We start from the raw sequence: 8046 nt of genomic DNA on the forward strand, positions 1-8046 counted from the left end.
CAAACAAACAAATGCCGGCCGCGGAAACGGGGAAGGCTTGGTTTCTGTAAGCTTCTTCTCTTACCGGGACTGCATGGTCAGGTCAGCTCTTCAGGCTGCCCCCTTTAGGCTCAGTCCTCCGTGATCACAGAACCCAGCTCTCAATTTCCCTGGCAGCACCAGGAATCCCGCGGTTCTCCTTTCCCCCGTCAGGGGCTGTGCCTGTCCCAAGGGACGCGGCTGTCTGCCACGCGGTCTCCCTCCGACTCTCTGGGCTCAGAGGTCTGGCAAACTTTCCTGCCCAAATCCCTGGTTTTTTTTTTACCTTACCAGGGAAGTTCTGCTCTTCCCGGCTGTAAACCCTCTCACCAGCTGAGCAATTTCGCCAATTCGGTGTGAGTGTTACTAGCTTCAGCTTCCATTTGCTCCGGGACACGACCTGGGACACGTCTGCCTATATAGCCGCCATCTTGGTTCTCCTCTGAAATTAAATTGAATAAATTATTTTTCTTATTTTCATGTAGGTAAAATACCTTATATTAAATTTTGGTACAGTTTTTCAATTTATACTAGGAGATTTCATTTGCTGGCAGGCATATATGCTTACATTTTTATAGCTTTTTAAAATGGTCATCAGTCACAGAATTGATGAAATTTTATTAAGATCGGATATTATGGATCATTTAAGTGTTTTGCTCTTTTATAATTACGGTTTACAAATACCAGTATGTGAGAGACTTGAAAAATTGTCTCTCTTGCCTTAACAGGTTTGGCTCAGTGCATAGAGTGTTGGCCTGCAGACTGAATGGTCCCAGGTTCGATTCCGGTCAAGGGCATGTACCTTGGTTGCGGGCACATCCCCAGTAGGGAGTGTGCAGGAGGCAGCTGATTGATATTTCTCTCTCATCGATGTTTCTAACTCTCTATCCCTCTCCCTTCCTCTCTGTAAAAAATCAATAATATATATATATATTTTTAAAAATTGTCTCATTACAAGTTACCCATAATTAAAATGCACATTCTGTTGGAGCCGTAAAAGGTCAGCCAAATGCATGTGTCTGTGCTCGCAAGGTGGAGAACACACTCAATTTGGAATAATAGAACTAGTAATAGACCCAGCTGCAGGGCCTTAGAACAGAAATCCAAGGGATTGCCCCTGAACCAGCCCGGCACGCTTACAAATGAAGAAATCACCAAACGCTTGTCTTGAAGTTCCTGCCGTGGGCAGATGACTGACTAAACGAGGCTTTATTGGAGGCCCATGGAACATATGGCCCCTACAGTTCCATGTAAATTATACCTATACCGTTTCATTCATGACTAGCCATTTTACCAGTAATTTATTTGGGGAGTCGTTAATGTCCGCTGGATAGGAGCCAGAGGGAGAGGGAGTGATTACGATAATGCATTCAGTTACTAAATAGGCTGAATACTTCCAACTTCCAATGATACAGCTGTTAACGACAGTGGCTTTGCTAGTTAATCAGATGTGTTGCCCCTGGGGATTGCCCCTGTGAATCGAATCTGACAGAGGCTTCTGCTTCACCTCAAACGCAATGACACAGTGTGTCACTTATTAAGGACTCGGGGAACATGCACGTGGCATTCAGCCGCAAGCCACCAGAGCGGCCGTGCAAGTCCCACCCCCACTTGTGCTATGATCATAAGTGATTCATTAATTGAATAACGATTCAAGAGTCCATGGAAGTGCTTTGCATACTTAAGAGCATGTATTTTTCTTTTGAATATGCTTTGGCTTGAGCCGGATTAGAGTGTTAATGTCCGGGGGCACAGATATGATCGTTTAAGAAAGCGAGTTTGATTTGTTAGTATTTCCCAGCAGTGCAGATGGAAACCTCATTTGTAAGTAAAATGTGAGTTACATTATCCATGTCGTCCCAGCCTTAGTGCCATGAGTTAGGAGAAAGGGTTCTGGGTTTAAGTTTACTTCTGATTATTTGAACTATTTCATATTTTGGTTGACTTTGGGTTTAGTTTTTCTGAAAAATTATGTCTGTTAATTAACCTGAGGAGGCTGTTTAAATAAACAGCAGTGACCCTTAACCAAGATGGAATTCTTGGTGTTTCCGATGCATTGATTCTTTGCTGCAAATATCAGGGTTGTGAAGAAAAAGGACAGAAGCCGCCTCGTGTGGGTTGGTAGGAGATGGCGAATTGTCTACCTCTTCCAAAAGGATCTGCCAGATGCCAGAATGTTAACTGTGGGTGTGAATGGAGTGTGTGGGGGGGGGGTCTCTGGGTTCAGGGCTGTCCTTAGGAAGGGGCAACCATTAGGGGACAAGCAATGCTTTTCTGTGATAAGCATTTGTAAGGCCTTGGTAATAAACAGGAACCCACAGAGCCGAGAGCACCAGTGAAGGATTTGTTAACCATATGCAAATAGAAACAAGTCTTTAAACATGCATTTGAAAATCAACAAGATTGAAGTTCATTTTGAAAGACGAATCTCAATTCTCTTTATGACGAATGATAAGAAGTTACCATACTCAACACCTCAAATTTTAAAAGCAGCCTCAATTGAGGCCAAGCATAGGTCAAAGGAAAAGATTTCTATGTTCTTAGAGGACCAGTGAAAAATAATGCATCTTAAAAAGAGCCTTGCGATCGCATAGGGCTATAAGGTCTACAAGAGTCTTCCTATTCTCCATCACCTAGATTGATTGCTGGGAGGGACCTGTGAGTCTCCCCCGGGTCTGCATTATTCACAGAGTAAGTCTTCTGCAGACAAAACTAGGTCACCTTAATTACCTGTGGAAATGAGGTATACTTGTGAAAGTTTCACACTGATAATTACTCCAAAATGCCACCATAGTGTATGCAAACCTGAGGGGCATGTGCTGTAAATAATGCCCAACCAAGATCAATCAAAGCAAATGGATGTTTTTTTCTCCCCAATTCTCCAACATTCCTCCATAATAAAAACACAATCCTCCAATCCTCGCTAGGCAATACATTGACACATACCTAGGAATTAGTTGGGTGGCTTTTTCTTCTTCTTCTTTTCTCTAAATTCCTTTGCTGCATTTAAGAAAATCAGCAGACTATTGTAAAGGAATAAAAGATAGCTAATCACTTTTTAAATATCTAAAATGATAGCATGAAACCCTTCCTAATCAGCATGCTTTTCCCCTGCAGACATTTCTGTACCTGTCATTTATTCATGGAAATAAAGCGAGGAAGATGAGAAATGTATGGTCTATTTAAACAGCGAGGGAATAAAAAGTAGAACTGCTTTGCATTTTTATATGAGCAGTTATAAAATATTTTAACTATCTGTTCACCAATGGATTTAAAATAATAGCAATTCCATTGAGGATTCAAAACTCTGGCAGATGCCTAATAGAAGATTCCATGTGATAAAGACCAAACTGACATTACAGTCTGAGCAACATTAGTAGTTTTGAAATTTGGAAATTCCTTGAAAGTTTTAAAGGATTATTCTGCAAAACTGGTTACTAATATTAGAGATCATTATTTTTAATAGGTATAAGGAAATAAAAAAGTTTAGTTATTCCAAAAACAGTAACTGAGTATTTTAAAGCCAATTTTATACATATATTCTAAATTCTATAAGTAAAATAGTATATTTCTACATAAACAATTATAAAAAGATAAGTTTCTGAAAAAACTATTTTTAAATCTTAAAAGTGAATGGATTTATAATGCTATCAAATATTTACTTATTTTAAAATATGTTTTTTATTGATTTTAGAGAGGAAGGGAGAGGGAGAGAGAAACATCAATGAGAAACATCAACATTGGTGGGCTGCCTCCTGCACTCCCTCCACCGAGGACTTAGCCAGTACCTGGCCATGTGCCCTGACCAGGAATGGAACCGGTGACCTCTTGGTGCATGGATCGATGCTCAACCACTGAGCCACTCAACCACTGAGCCACACCAGCCGGGCATAACTAGCAAGTGTTTAAAGACCAGCCAGTAGCTACTGCAGGCGGTCAGAACTGATCCAGACCATGAGCAGCAGACAGATGACCACAGCATATTTCAACCGATTCTTTTCCCTTATGAAGTGTACACTCTCACTATTACCTTGTTACCGATTGCGAACTTGAGGATCAGAGGTGAGAAACATGTCCAAGTTGCCCAGTTTGGCTGGAATTTGACCTCAAGTCGCCCTAATCTAGAGCCTCAGAGGCAGGGCCCTGGCAGCAGTGTGTGAGGGCAACAGCCTCCCGTCTGCTTACCAGTGGTTCCTAGGCCTCAGGGCACGTGGGAAGCCAGGCGGGTGCTGTGGTGGCTCAAGTCGGAGAGGCCAGACCTTTTGGATCCCTCAGTGGACTGTCTTATTTTCCCTTCCCTCCAGTGGGAGAGCCCACCACAGCCTCGAATAGAGGGCTCCCTGAGCTGGGCCAGGCGCCAGCTGTAAGCTTGCTAGTGGGACTTGACTTTACATTTTGCTCCTCTCAGTAATTTGCTCACCAGCTTCGGAATGGATGTGCCCTGGAGTCAGGAATCACACGGATGCATCATCCGAGATTGGGGAAAGGCTCACGGGAGTGCGGCGCTGCACTTCAGCGACACGACTAGTTATCCTACTTTGTTTGACTCCTTTTGGGTGGAAAAATTTACTAGTTTCTTGCATTACAATAGCGCCTTCTATTCCTGCAGGAATTACTACCCCCAATTTAGAGATGAGGGCTTTAAAGCTGAGAGTGTAGGTCATAAAACTAGTCATCGAAATGCTCTCAACTGGGTCAAATGCCCCTTCTACTCCAGTGTCGCTCTTGTTACCCACTTGCAAGTGGTGGAATGGAATCTGTTTTCACATCCCTGGCCACGTGTAAAAAATCCCAAACTGTAATGCACACCCCAAGTCCCAAACCATCGCCTGCAGTATTGTGATGCTGGGCCTGTGCATCTGCATTTTCTGAAAGCTACACTGTCCAGGATGGAGAACTCTGCTAAACAACACTGCTTTCTCATTTGTTGGTCCATTTGTGTCCATAATTTCAGAATTATGGAAAAACACACAGAACATTATATTTACCATCTTAACCACTTTTACCTGTTTAGTTCACAAGTGTTAAGTATATTTACATTGTTGTACCACACTTTTCTAGAACTTTTTCATCTCGCAAACCTGAAACTCTAAACTCATGAATTCACTCTCCTTGTTTCCATTATTTTATTTTGAAGTACTTTAAAACTTATAGGATACTTAAAAGTACAGTACTAGAAAGCTCTTTTTCCCTTGAAGTGTTTGAAGTTAAGTTGTAGTATATTTCCTACAAACAAGGACTTTTTTTTTTTTTTTTCATAACTACAACCCAACCACCCAAGCCAGGAAATTAACATTTAAACATTACTACTATCACCCTGGCCTGGTGGCTCCGTTGACTGGAGCATTGTCCTGTGCACTGAACTTATGTGGGTTTGATTCTCAGTCAGAGCATATACCAAGGTTGCAGATTTGATCCCCAGTCGGGGCGGGTACAAGAGGCAACTGATCAATGGTTCTCTCTCAAATCGATGTTTTCCTCTCTCCCTTTCTCTCTAAAAATTCAATAAAAATATCCTAGAGTGAGAATAAAAAACAACATTACTACTATTGGATATACAGTCCGTTTCCAAAATTTGCCAATATCTCAACAATGTCCTTTGTAGTAATAAGATCTAGATGAAGGTCACATGTTGCATTTCCTTGTGTGTCTCATTTGAAATAGTTCTCCACTATTGACTTTCATGACCTTGACTCTTACAAAGGCTAGAGGCCACTTCTTTTCCAGAACTTCCCTCCACTTTGGATTTGCCTGTTTTTACTCCATTTAGAATCTGGTTATGTCTTGAAAGAAAACTGTAGAAGTGATGTTGTATTTATCTTAGTGATTCCTGTCAAGTGGCACATAATTTTAATTTGTCCCTTTACTGGTGATGTTATCTTTGACCACAAGATTAGGGGCTGTTTGCTAAGTTTGTCCGTCCACTATGAAGTCACACTTTTGCAATAAGTGTTTTCTGGGGAGGTACTTTGAGACACTGTACATTTCCTGTTTCTCATCAATCTTTTAAATGCTAGAATTAGTATCTGTTGATGCTTATTGGCTAAAATAATTATGACTGTGGGAGGATCCTAATGTGTTTTTGTAACTTTATTTATTTAAACTTATATTTATTATTGAAGGTATTATAGGTATCCCTTTCTTTTCCCTCATTGACCTCCTCCACCCTGCTCCACTCCCCACCCTCAGCCTTCACCATACTATTGTCTGTGTCCATGGGTTATGCATGCATGCCTATAAGCTCATTGGTTAATCTCTTCCCGCCTCTCTCTTCCCCTGAAATATGCCAATCTGTTGCATGCTTTAATGTCGCTGGTTCTATTTTGTTCATCAGTTAATTTTGTTCATTAGATTCCACATATGAGTGAGATCATATGGTAATTGTCTTTGGCTGATTTTGTAGCTTTAAATTTCATTCTACTTTTATTAGTTGGCAATCTACTGTAAGAAAGAGAATTCACTTATTTTCATTTGCTTATTTGCTTATTTATATCTCTATGCCTTCATAGCTTCCTGTTTTACTCAATGGGTGATTATCTGTTAGCATCTTGTCTTTTGATGCTGAAAGTACCCTGGATTTGGCTGGAAGAAACTCAAGTTGGCTTCTGAGTACTTTGGGCACATTGCATTAGTTTTGTATCCTTCATTACTCTTTGCACAAGAGTATTTTCAGAATGATTCCATCATCTCTCGAGTCATTCCCTGTCCCAGCCTTGTAACAGCACTTTTCTGTGAACTCCTAGTTCTTTTCCAGGAGGAAAGCGAGCTCCGGGCTCCAGGCCTACTCATTGCTTTGGGGAGAGGTGGGTCATTGCTCCGGGTCTTCTCAGCAGACACCTGCTGATGTCAGATTTTATGTTTCTCTCTGCATAAGCAAAGTGAAAATCACGTGTTCAGACCAACATTTCCAATTACAACCTACTACTATGGTATTCGTTCTACTTTTCTTCCTTCCCATTGTGTAACTTCCTTCATGTACAGTGATAAAGCTTTTAAATATATTTTATGATAAATATATCATATATTTATATTTTATAGAAAAATATAATGCTGAGTATAAGTCCTCTTTGTACGCACCCATCTTTCATTATCAGCACTGCCTCGCCTCTCCCTGCACAGATGCATGATTGACAGCTCTGCTTAGGCTCCAGTCCCTCCTCCTGCACCATCTTGCCTCCTTCCCCACACCCATGTCCACCTGTTTAGTCCCTTGGCTTTAGGACTAAACTTTTCTGGAAGGAAGGAAAGAAGGAAACAAAAAGGGAAGGAAAGAAAAAGAGATGGTAAAATGACGGGAGAAGGAAGGAAAGAAACTAATCCGTGAATACCACTTTAAGAACAGGATGTGTTTTTTATTACAGACCACATCTAACACAGTGACTTCAGTTGATCAATACCTATTGTGTGACTATGGAAGGAATGGTTAGAGAACTTCACTGCTTACAATAAAGTCTGAGAAATATTTCACAAATATTAATATTGTCCACAATGATGACAACTTGCAACTCAAGACAACTTACTTATTTCCAGTACTGAACCAATGACTTGTCAGTAACTATAAGGATTTAAAATTCCAAATATGGAGTCCAGGTTTTTGTAAGAAAAAACACAACAATATGTGGTGCAAAGTAAAAAGTTGCATAAATATCTTTCATTCATACTTAGAGGCAAACTTACGGTGTCTATTCTTTGGGCCTCTTATCTCTTGCTTTACCATGTTGTTCAGCTGACTAGCACTAGCCTTTGTTCTCCCAGTACATTATTTGGAGATAGATAAACAGAGGTTGGAGCTTTATTCGGTTGCAAGTACTAAATGTTTCACCTCAGTGCTCAATGATCTGTATATAAAACCTTTAAAATGATCAATGATTATTACTTATTTAGACTGTTCAGTTACTTTTTAAGTGTGAATGGTGGATTTAGTTGTCAATTTTCAGCACTTTTACCAATAACGTTCCTACTTAATTAAATCATTATTCCAATGACTTATTTGACCCAAGGAACAGGAATAATTCCCATAAGTTTGCC

Source organism: Myotis daubentonii, chromosome 7 (assembly GCF_963259705.1).
Source record: "Myotis daubentonii chromosome 7, mMyoDau2.1, whole genome shotgun sequence".
NCBI classification, from domain to species: domain Eukaryota; kingdom Metazoa; phylum Chordata; class Mammalia; order Chiroptera; family Vespertilionidae; genus Myotis; species Myotis daubentonii.